We start from the raw sequence: 12,784 nt of genomic DNA on the forward strand, positions 1-12,784 counted from the left end.
ACTTCAGTCGTGTATGACTCTTTGTGACCCTATGGATCGTAGCCTGCCAGGTTCCTCTGTACATGGGGTTCTCCAGGCAAGAATACTGGAGTGGGTTGTCATTCCCTTTTCCAGGGGATCTTCCCAACCTAGGGGTCGAACCCAAGTCTCTTGAGTCTCTGCATTGGCAGGCAGGTTCTTTATCACTAGTGCCACCTGGAAAGCCCAAAAGAAAAGATACATATGAAAAAATTACAGTGATTGACACATGATAGATGCTATGTGAATGATGACTACTGTTTCTATCATTGGCCAGAACTAAGCTCTGGGTCTCCCTGGGGAGGAAAGTCTATATGCAGATGGCATCTGGCTCAGCCCCCTGTATTAAGACTCAGTGATTTATGAAATGTCAGAAACCTACTTCAATCTGATTGAGGAAAGAAAAAGAGACAACATTCTGGCCAAAGATGATTCTCCCCTGGGCTCTAGCAAGAAGTCATCTTCCACTGATATGGAACCTCAACCTATTGCTGCACAATCAATGACATCTGAAGCCCTACAGTCAATGACATATGAAGAGAAGATAAAATGGAATCATGCAGGTAAAGCCCTTAGCTCAGAACTGGATGCACCAACCACTCAGTGCAGACATACGGCTGTGTATGTGCCAGTAGCTCCATGATTCTGGATCTCGGCATTGGTCTGAGCCCTACCACCAGCTTCATGTGCCCTGAGGCCTTGATATTTCTTGTGAAGTAGAAATTAGAAGAAATCATAGTTCTCAGCCAGAGTTCTAAAGAGGTAGTGACCGGCAGGGATTCTTCCAAGAAATAGTAAAAAAGAAAGCCCTTCCCTCACAACAGCCCCTGTCAGATGAGCTGTTCCAACCCCTAACCAGGCCTTCTGATGGGCAGCCAATAGTGTCGAATAGGAAAAACAACTTCTCCTTCTCACCATCTGTCCACCTAATGACCTCACCTACTCTGCCTTGTGTCAAGCCCACATAACAGACGGGGCAGACACAGCCCTGCTCTAGCACTCCCAAGCTTGCTGTTCTCCACAAATGCTGCTTCCATCCAACCAGGAGCTTCAAAACCGGCAAGAAATCTTACAGTTCTGTAAAAAGGTCAGCTCTGTAGTGCAATGACCCCTCTGGCCACTAGGTGGAGAAAGCTCCTTTTTTTTTTTTTTTTTTTGCTGGACAAGGCAGACCAGTCTCAGGACCTTACAGTCTGATTTAATGCCAAAGAGAACAGAATGACTTTTTCTGAGCCCCTGTATTTGATATTTCATTTAACCCTCAAGACAATTTGAAAAGGTTCATTTTAACAGGAGAAATACAGAGGCAAACTCTTGCAAAGCTTACACAACTAAGACATAGTGTGTAGAGATATGACCCCCATGATCCCAAGTTTTAGCACACCTTACCAGGTGTCCCTCGGGGGATAACTCTGAGGGTTGTAATTTTGTCACTTGCCTGAGAGTACACCTGATGTCTAGCCTCTCATCAGCCTTTTTTTAAAAACTCTCTTCACTTGGGTGATGTCTCTGCTCCATTCTTTAGACCCTGTGGTTCTGAGAGACTCACCCCGCCCACTCCCTGGTTCCAGGGCTGAACCTGTGACCTAAACGTGGGCAATCAGAATCATAACTCTGGAGCTGTCAGTAGTCATTTTTGCCAATATATAAGGATAGTCTGCCTGATAATTAAGCCAACATAGGGCTTCCCTGGCGGCTCAGACGGTAAAGCATCTGCTTGCAATGTGGGAGACCCAGGTTCAATCCCTCGGGAAGATCCCTTGGAAAAGAGAATGACAACCCATTCTAGTATTCTTGCCTGGAGAATCCCACGGGCAGAGGAGCCTGGCGGGCTACAATCCATGGGGTGGCAAAGAGTTGGACACGACTGAGTGACTAACATTTTCATTTAAACTAGAAACTCTTTGAGGTCAGGAACTGGATCTTATTCATTACCCTGAGTCCCCGGTGCTTAGCATAGGACTGTGATTATCTTAATAACTTCTTTGTGATGAATAAATTAATGGATAAGTGAATAAGTGAATATGGGCTGGTAGGGACCATTGCTGGAATTTTACATGAAGACTTCTTAAAGGAGCAGCGCCTCTAGTGATTATTAAGGTCAAAGGAACCATGTTGCTGGTGGGAAGCGAGTGAAAGGTCATAGAAGTTATGGGGTATAGTAGATTGTTTCAATAATGGCCTCTCAGGATTTTTGGCCTCCTGGGTCTGTGCCCTTTTGCAAAGTGACTTTGTCACTCTAGGCATCAAGATGCATGCATGCATGCTAAGCTGCTTCAGTTGTGTCCAACTCTTTGCGAGCCAATGGACGGTCGCCCACCAGGCTTCTCTGACCATGGGATTCTCCAGGCAAAAATACTGGAGTGGGTTGCTGTGTCCTCCTCTAGGGGATATTCCTGACCCAGGGATCAAACTTGAGTCTCTGACATCTCCTGCATTCACAGACAAGTTCTTTACCACTAGCACTACCTGGAAAACCCAGGCATCAAGAAAGGGAGTCCACTTCACAATCCCTTGAATCTAGACTGACCTCAAGACTTGCTTTGCTCAGAGAATGTAGGAATGTGACATTGTGCAACTTTCAAGGCTAGGGCATAGGCCTTGATGCTTCCACTCCTGCCATGTTGAGAAGAAGTCTGGACTAGACCACACGGAGACAGAAGTCAGTAGCCAGTTGCACATGCATGAAGGAGAACATCTTGGACTGTCCAATCTAAGGGGAGCTACCAACATAGGTGATCTCAGGAGGGTGAAGCACAAGTGCCAAGCTGAGCCCAGCTAATCAATAGAATCACAAGGAGTAATAATGTTTTTTTTGTTGTTGTTGTTGTTTTTTTTTTTTTTTTAGTGTTTTAAATCACTATGTTTGGGGTTGATTCACTGCACAGTAAAGGATCACAGAACCCCCAAGCACAGTATCTATCCCTTGTTTTGGCTTCCTTGTATCTATTTACCCTTCTCCATATAATAGGATTTTCCTGGAAAAGCCCCACCCTCAGCTCCTGTGGTCTGGGTGGGTCTGACTCTACCCTCCTGGCTTCTGGTAGAAGCTTTGGGAAGGTCTTGAGCCCAGAATTGTTGGTGACCTTTGTTACTTCTTGGGGAGCATCTGCTGGAGAAGGGAGCCCATGGGAAGAAAACATGAAAGAGAATGAGTCCTGATCCAGCTGTTCCTGGAGGCTGTCCACCCCCGAACTTTAAAAGGCAAAAGGCCAATCAATTCACTATTTTGTATAAGCCGATTCAGTTCAGTCACTCAGTCGTGTCCAACTCTCTGCAACTCCATGGACTGCAGCATGCCAGGCTTCCCTCATGAACTCCCAGAGCTCACGCAAACTCATATTCATTGAGTTGGTGATGCCATCCAACCATCGCATCCTCTGTCCTCCCCTTCCCCTCCCACCTTCAATCTCCAATAAACTGATTAGAGTTGGGAAATCAGGAGCTGAGCAGTTCCTGGCAGAGGGCTGTTAGGATAGGAGAGAGCTCCCTGGAGCATGTGGGAAAGTGAATTTATTTTTCCTCAGTGCCTCCTGTATGCCAGGATCCGGGAATGAGACATGATCTCTGTCCCAGAGGACCCCATGGGTACAAGTTCCTCATTACAATTGTGATAAAGTGCTGGGAAGGAAAACGACTGTGCAGCCAAAGAGGATAATTGGGGGACTGAGTCTAGGCTGGGGGAGGGGCAGGAAAGGTCTCCCTGAGGAAGTGACCTTCAAACTAAGACTGGAAGTTTGCATGGAAACTAGGCTGTGGGTGATGGGTAACAGGTGCAGGGGAGGGGGAGGTGATACTCTAGGCAGAGGGAACAGTGTGTACCAAATCCTTGAGGCAAGAAGATGCTTGTCATCTTGAAGGAGGGAGAATATGTCACCATGTACAGGGAGAGACTAGAGACCCCAAGTCCTTCGGGGTGAATCAAGATTTTCAACAGAAAGCAGCAGAAACAAATTCCAGCTAGCTCAAGTTCAAGGAACTACGAAGAGCGCTAAAGAACTGGGCTTGAGGTGTATGACCCTATCACATCACAGAACAGGTACAGGAAGGCACCGCTGTGCCCGCCTGTACTGGGCTCTGGGCACTGTTGCCTGTGCCAGTTGCCCAGCCGGTCCTGACGCTGGATGAGAGTTCACTGCCCCGCGCCCAGGACCTCAGCCTTGTCGCCACAGCCAGCACCCCCAGAGAAGATTGCTCCTGGGCCTCCCCAGCCCAACTTCTGGGCATCACTGGCTGTCTGGAGTAGATGGTGTGAACTGGAAGAGCCTGGGCCTTAGCTGGAAGAGAAACCTGGAGAACAGCTAACATTTTGGGCAGAAAATGGGGGCATTTCCCAAACCTTAGAAAAGGGTTCAGACAACAAACACCAAAGTAGGATCTGGTCTTATAGTGGTTTTATTATAGTCTTATAGTGGTCTTAAATGGCCATGCATTTTTAAAACTATTCCTCTCTTCAGGAAGTCAAGTTTTAATTTCCTCTCCCCCACCCCACTCCCTACCTTGAGTGGCCTGTACTGAGTGATTCAGTTCTGACAACTAGAATAATGTAGAAATGACCGAGTATGACTCTCGAGTAAATCATAAAAGACATGCAGTCAGTCTTTCTTGGATCGCCAGTTATGAAGGAAACCAGCTAACATGTCCTGAGGACACTCAAGCAGCCCTGTGGAAAGGCTTGTGCGGAGAGAAGTGAAGGGCTCCTGTCAACAGCCAGCCAAATGTTTGCTATTTTAAGCCATTGAGTTTTGGGGTAATTTGTTATACAGTCATAGATAACTAATACAGGTCTTTATTCTAAGAGCAATGGGAAGTCACTGAGTGGTTTTAAACAAATGGCAGCAGAGACATGATGAAATTGCTGACATGCGAACAGATGAACAGTATGGTCTAAGAGCCAAGAGAGGATGGTGGAGACACAAAGGAGGAGGAATAATTTCTACTGAGGAAGATATTTATTAAGAGCCTTTTATGTATGCAGAGTTTGGGGGGAAACAAAAGTCAAATTAAGAAAAAAAATATTTGGCTCACATAAAAGGTTCGAAGAGGTAATGGCTTCAGGCGTGGCTGGATCCAAGCACGCTCCATCTCTTGGCCCTCTTGTTTCCTGTGTTGGCTTCACTCACAGGCAGATTTGCTCAAGCAGCTCTAGACTTCCATATTCACACCTCAGAAACCTCTGAGAGTGTTAGCTTCCCATTAGTTCCAATAAAAGGCAGCCTCTCACTGGCCCAGCTAGAGCTGTATGCTCATCCCTAACCTGGTCATAATAGGCTGAAGATGGAATATCTTCATTGTTCAGGTGAAGGGACACATGCCCACCAAAGGACCAGGGAGAAGTGTTGGCCCTACCCAAACCTCTCATGAATTCAGAGTAAGAGAGGGCCAGGACCTCAAAGAAGAGGTCCTGTTTCCACAGAGAGGGAAAGGATTTAAATGTCCAGATCGGGGTGGTCAGGGTCTCAGAGAAGACGGAATGCTTGAGAGGAATCCAGAAACCCGAATGGCAGGCATCTGGTGGGATAACTGGAGGGAGAGAGGGTAGGAGGGACAGAATAATCCCAACAAGAAGAACAGCAAGTACAAAGGCATCAGATGTGAAAAATCAAGTCTGTTCAGGAGGGAGGTCAGTGCAGCTGGAAATCAGAGAGGGGAAATCGGACAGGAGAGAGCAGTAGACACCAGTCTTGAAGGGTCCTGAGTGCTAGGCTAAAGAGCTGGGGATACCAGTGGGTGGTGGGGAGAGAGTAGTTGAAGCTGGGGAGTGACTGGGTTAGGTTTGTGTTTTAAACAAGTCACTGCAGGGCCGATGAGACTGGTGATACAGAGACTGTATCACCATTAGGCATTTGCCCAATGCTCAGCCACCCCTTCTTTCTAGTGGATCCAGGTTTTGTTAGGGAAGACAATGTGTCCACTGTAATTAATATAGGTACTTCCCAGCCTCCTTTGCAGCTAGGCCTGTCCATGTGTCACAGTTTGGTCAAAGAAATAAAATCAGAAGTTGCTGGGTACAGATTCAACTCTTTGTGGCTTCTTCCTTCTTCCTACCTGAACACAAATGTGATGGCAGGAGTTGAAGCTACCATTTTGCAACCATAAGGTAAAAGTCTAACAACCAGAATGGACCACAATCCTGATGACTTCAATATGATCTTCACCTGCCTCCAGACTTGGGGCTAAGGGAGGCCTGAGACTGGCAAACCACAAAAGCCCCCAGACACCTCTGGTCCTAATATGTCAGGACACAGGCTAACAGTATCTGAGACCAGGAATGAGGGGACCAAGAATGCTGCTGAGACTCTGGGAGGTAGCAGGATTGAACCAGAGAGACCCTCATATCCCTCGTAGTCCATTCTTATCCATCATACTTGGTTCAGGGAGCCTCCCTGAGAACTCTCCCAGACTGCCAGCATCAGCACCAGGCCCCCTGACCCTGCTACCAAGGTCCTGGGCAGCCTGTCATTCCTGGCTTTGTTGTCCCCAGAGTAGACACTGGATGTAGATGTGCCCAATGGGTGGCTTATGAGGAGATATGAGGGCTGGAGGAGAGAAGACCCTTGTAGTCCCTCCCTTCTGGTCTCAGGAGTATATTTCCCACACCGTGGACCAGGTCCTACCTAAGCCCATAGTTGTGAGTATTTGTATTGGCTATTCTTTCCTGAACATGAGCTGTGTACATCATATTTTAGACAGATCATTATCACATTGAGCCCTTACAGAAGAGTTGTTGTTCCCATTTTATGGAAAATGAAACTGAGACTTAAATTAAGTGACCTATCCAAGGTCATAAAGCTTTCAGCATTCAAATAACTTATCTGTCTGACTCTAACACCCAGCCTTTCACCACTCAATAGCTGTCAGTGTCGCCTCCATTTTGCAAGCCAAGCCAGACCTCCCCAGAGCCTATGGGAGAAACCAGAAGAGAAAAGGTTTGGGAAAAAATGGTAAAGTGATACTAATTGTCAATTCTGAGTAGCAACTGTTAATCTATTACCCTGGGTATTTTTTCCATATTCTAAAACTTCTTCAAAATAAAAATTGTTTTAAAAGAAAAGACGAAGGAAAGAAGAGCAGAAAGCGCAAGACTGGGTCAGAGGATGGGGCCAGGCCTGTGCTGGAGTGGGGCCTGGGCGGGGGCTCACGGCAGCCCTTCTACACAAGAGCGCCAGTATTCCCCGGGCCCGGCTGCCATCCAAGAACAACACGGTCGGCACCAGGCAATGTCTACCCCCTCCCCCTAACTCTGCTCCCAGGCAGGTGGGGGGTGGAGCCTGGCCTCAGGAGTCCCTCTTGGCCCAGTCTTGCAATCCAGGATCCCAGAGCCTGCCAACCCTTGCCTTGGGCCTGGCACTTCATAAGTACTCCATCAATCCTGGCCAAATGGGCAGAGAGAGCAATGCCCAGCCCCAGTTCCTATACATACTCACCTTAGGTGAATCTCTGCTTTTCCAGGCTACAGAGAGAAAGAGAGAGCGGTGCAGACAGAAATGGGCTGATGTATTAGTACCAACCATCCCAGCTCTGTAGACAGTCTCCCTGAGTGCTCCCTCCCCTTTTTGGCCCAAGAGAGTAAGTTTCACAGCTCACTTCCATTCAAGTTCACTTGCTATGTGACTTTGGACAAGTCATCTGTATGCCTGCTCTGTCACCAGCAAAAGGGAGCTAAGGACTTGTCCCCCATTTGGCTGGAGGGAAGGATCAGAGGCTATAATGGATGGATAATACCTTAGCCTAGCACGGTGCCTGGCATACAGTGGGAACTCGGTCAACATGAGGAATTCTTCTTCCGGACTTCCTGTTCTGGTGAAACCCATTCTCTTAACTCAGTCAGTTCCTCCAACACCCCTAGGGAAAAGGAAGTAGGGTGAACCCATTTTGGGGCTAAAGAAATTGAGGCTGAAACAACTAAAGACAAAATCACAGGATAGCAGGCACCTGAGCCCCCGTTAGGAGTGTGGGGTGTGTGTGTGTGTGTGTGTGTGTGTGGGTGGGTGGGTGGGTGGGTGGGTGTGTGTCCGTGCATGTTTGACCATCTTTGAGAAAGGTTGCAAATGTGACTGGTGAAAGATTGTTAGCAACAGAGCGAGACCGTGAAGGGAAGACAGGCTCGGGTGCCTCTCCCAGACTCCCCCCGCATGTCTCCTTCTGTGCGCTGTTTACTTATCTATCTTTCCCTATTACTGAGTCAGCAGCTTTAACCCCAGGACTTAGAACAGTATATGCTACATAATGAACCTTCCATACACGCCTGGTGAATGAGTGAATGAATGAGAGACCTTGTCCAACTCTGCACAGATTCAGTGTGAGAAGCTGCGAGTGTGGGAGGAGGGCTGGACACACGTGTGCCGATGCAGGGAGTGGGGGGCAGGGGTGTCAGGCTGAAGGACTTGGGCATCTCAGAGGACAGGGAGGTTGCACAACCTGGACTATGAAAGCCTTATTTTGCTTTTGGCTCAGGTAAACCGGGAAAGTGGCTGGAAGTTGAATGAAAGCTATGTGGGGTCCAGCTCCTGCTGGCAGCTCACCCCACACCCCTCCCAACCACATTCATGGAGGAGCCAGCAGACGACCAGCAGTGGGGAGCTGAGTCGTGGAGGTCTGAGGCCCTCTCTGGGCGGGAGGCTCCCATTTGCTTGGCTTCCCCAGTGCCTGGAGCCTCATCTTTCCAGGGTGCTCCACAAGGAAGGACCCTCATGGGGGAATCAGGGCAAACAGTTTTTAAAAGCTAACCAACTATTTTCTGGGAACTCTGCTCAATATTCTGTAATAACCTGAATGGAAAAAGAATTTAAAAAAAAAAAGAAAAGATATATGTACTGAATCACTTTGCTATACACCTGAAACTAACACAACATTGTTAATCAACTATGTTCCAATATAAAATAAATTTTTTTTTAAAAAAAGATAAGCAACTATTTTCTGATTTATCTTTGGAAAGAGACCCTTCTTTTGTGTGAGAGGGAAAAGGGAAAAATCACTGCGATGGCCTTTTAGGACTTCCCTGGTGGCTCAGACGGTAAAGCGTCTGCCTACAATGCAAGAGACCTGGGTTCAATCCCTGGGTGGGGAAGATCCCCTGGAGAAGGAAATGGCAACCCACTCCAGTACTCTTGCCTGGAAAATCCCATGGACAGAGGAGGCTACAGTCCATGAGGTTGCAAAGAGTTGGACACTGAGCAACTTCACTTTCTTTCACTTTAGTTATGCAAAGGAAAAGCCTCTAGCTCTTTGGGAGTCAGGGTGGAGAAAGCTGGACTCCTCCGCATAACAAAAGGAAAGGAAGCTACTTCTCAAGGGCAGGGTCTCCACCAGCCTGCGGGCTGACTGGGAGGCCCTGTGGGCTGACTGGGAGGCGAGACTGAGACTCCACTTCAGGGTTTCCTTTCTCCTGCAGAAGTCTTCAGAGGAGCACAGGGCTTGGACTTAAGGTGAAGATTGGATAGAGATCAAAGGTCAGCAGACCTATGACATTATATTTTGGAGAGAAGTGCTCGAAGTTGAGGCAGACCTGAGCCGGAGGGGACATGGTGGAGCTATTCGGAGTCCACCTGTTGTGAAACAGGCAACTGAGATATAATGGTATGGCCTATGGGCCATCCCTGCCTTCTATTTACAGAATTAGCTGTTATATTTTTTGAACATGTGGTGAGGGAATAACAAGTCCTAAATAATCACAGCTTACATGATAAAGATAGTGCTATATGTCAGGTAGCATTCTGAAGGCTTGGGCTCGGCGGTAAAGAATTTGCCCACAATGCAGGAGATGCAGAAGACACAGGTTTGATCCCTGAGCCAGGAAGATCCCCTGGAAGAGGGCGTGGCAACCCACTCCAATATCCCCTTGGACAGGGTAACCTGGTGGGCTGTGGTCACAAAGAGTCAGACTCAACTGAGGAGCAGCAGCACCAGCATTCTGAAGGCTTACACATAACATGTGTACTTATTTTTCCTTCTTATTGAGGTAGAGTTGCTATACAATCATTCTAAGTTACAGGTATAAAACAAGATGATTCTCAATTTTTAAAGGTTATATTCCATTTATAGTTATTGTGAAATATTGGCTATACTCCCTGTGTTGTACAATACATCCTTGTTATAATTAGTTTATACTTCTTAATCCCCTCCATTTTGCTACTTCCCACTTTCCTCTCCCCACAGGTAACCATTCATTTGTCCTCTTTATCTGTGAGTGTTTCATTTTGTTATATTCACTAGGTTGTTTTATCTTTTAGATTTCACATACAAGTAATATCATACATTATTTGTCTTTTTCTTTCTGACTTATTTCACTTAGCATAATACCCTCCAAGCCCATTCATGTTGTTGCAAATGGCAAAGTTTTATCCTTTTTATGACTGAGTAGTATTCCATTATATATATATTCTATTATATATATATAGTAGTATTCCATTATACATTCCATTATATAATATCTTCTTCATTTATTTATCTGTTGATGGATACTTAGGTTACTTCCACATCTCGGCAACTGTAAATAATGCTGCTATGAGCATTGGGGTGCATGTATTTTTTCAGATTAATGTTTTCATTTTTTTCATATGTACTCAGGAATGGAATTGCTGGGTCACATGGTGTTTCTTTTTTTAATTTTTTGAGAAGCCACCATACTGTTTTCCACAGGGTCCCCATGAATTTATATTCCTACTGTTGTGTGTGAGAAGAACATGTCTACTTTTTGCAACCACTTCTTGAGAATGATAATTTCATACCTGGTTTACTGATGAGAAAATGTAGACACAGGGATGGAGTAACTTGACAAGGCCATGTGTGATGGTGCTAAATTTGAGTTCTGCGGTCTGTGCTGTAAATCACTTCACTACCTGCTACTTTCCCATGCTCACAGGAGAAAAGACATGGAAGAAGAAACTGGCAAGTTCAGAAGGCTTCTCTGTGGATGTGAGCTGAGATGTAAAGAATATGCCTGCTACTAGGAGGCATGGTTTGATCTCTGGATCGGGAATATACCCTGGAAAAGGAAATGGCAACCCATTCCAGTATTCTTACCCAGGAATTTGCATGGACAGAGGAGCCTGGTGGGCTTCAGTCTATGCAGTCGCAGAGCTGGACACGACTGAGTGACTGTTTTGCTTTGTTTGTTCAGTCGCTCAGTCGTGTCCAACTCTTTGGGACTCCATGGATGCAGCACCAGGTTTCCCTATCCTTCACCATCCCCCGGAGCTTGCTCAAACTCATGTCCAGAGTCAGTGACGCCATCCAACCATCTCATCCTCTGTCGTCCCCATCTCCTCCTGCCTTCTATCTTTCCCAGCATCAGGGTCTTTTCCAATGAGTTGGAAAAAGTGGCCAATGTATTGGATCTGTAGCTTCAGCATCAGTCCTTCCAATGAATACTCAGGACTGATTTCCTTTAGGATTGACTGGTTTGATCTCTTTGCAGTCCAAGGGACTCTCAAGAGTCTTCTCCAGCACCACAGTTGGAAAGCATCAGTTCTTTGACACTCAACCTTCTTTACGGTCAAACTCACATTCATACATGACTACTGGAAAAACTATAGCTTTGACTATTTGGACCTTTGTTGACAAAGTAATGTCTCTGCTTTTTAATACTCTGTCTAGATTTGTCATAGCTTTTCTTCCAAGGAGCAAGCGTCTTTTAATTTCATGGCTGCAGTCACCATGCGCAATGATTTTGGAGTCCAAGAAAGTAAAGTCTATCCTTGTTTCCATTGTTTCCCCATCTATATGCCATGAAGTGATGGGACCAGATACTGTGATCTTCGTTTTATGAATGTTGAGTTTTAAGCCAAGTTTGCATCTTAATGACTAAACAACAGCAAATCAGACCTAGAGCAGAAAGATTGCTTCAGGAAGTGGTACCATTTGCTCAAGGCCCAGAGGTAGGGTGGGAGCAGGGAAGAAATAAGGAAGGCTTCCTCTGAAGACGTGGGCGGGGCCAGGTCAGGCCAAAAATCTCTACAGGAAGCTACTGGAAAGTTTTAAAGAGATGGTTGTGGTTGGCACAGTCAGATTTATATTTTATTTTATTTTAGCTGTTACAAGTAGAGCTGCTGTGTATAATTGTGTGATAGGTTTTGTCTGGACACTTTTTCAAAGCTGTTTCCTAAGTGCTAGATGTGTAGTGTTGAGGTCACAGGTGAGCCTGGTTTAGCTGTGGAAAAATCCAGCCAAGTTTCTCTGGCATGTGGGCTCTTCCTGGGTAAGGGATCGAACTTGAGTGTCTTGCGTTGTCAGGCAGATTCTTTACCACCGAGCCACCAGAAAAGCCCCCAGATTTATATTTTAAACATCAGTCTGAAGGTTGTGCAGAGAAGGATGAGGGTTAGGGCAGACAGGGTCGATTGTATGATGATTGTGCAGAAGACAGAGGAGCCAGGCTAAGCCAAGTTCTGGGGAGGTGGCAGGTCTGAACTGCTGAGTCTTGTTCCCCGAGGTGTGAGGAGCAAGGGACGGAGGTATGGTCAAGAACTTGGAAGCCTGGCCCAGGTGGGGCAAAAGGGGCGGACTCTGAAGGGGTGTGCCAGCCAGCGTTGGGCCGACCCCTTAGGCTACCAGGCGCAGTTGAGCTCGAGGAATAGTCTCCAGGTACGCGAGACGCTGTACCACCAGCTGTCAGGAGATGGTCCCGGCGGGGCGGGGCCCGAGATGGGCGGGGCGCTGGGCCGTTCCCCGCCAAGCCGCTGTTAATACAGAGTTGGTCCAGGAGGGGCGGAGCCCGAAGTAGGTGAAACCCGAGGTGGGCGGGGCGCTGGGCTACCCGTGGCCA

Source organism: Dama dama, chromosome 9 (assembly GCF_033118175.1).
Source record: "Dama dama isolate Ldn47 chromosome 9, ASM3311817v1, whole genome shotgun sequence".
In the NCBI taxonomy this organism is placed as follows: domain Eukaryota; kingdom Metazoa; phylum Chordata; class Mammalia; order Artiodactyla; family Cervidae; genus Dama; species Dama dama.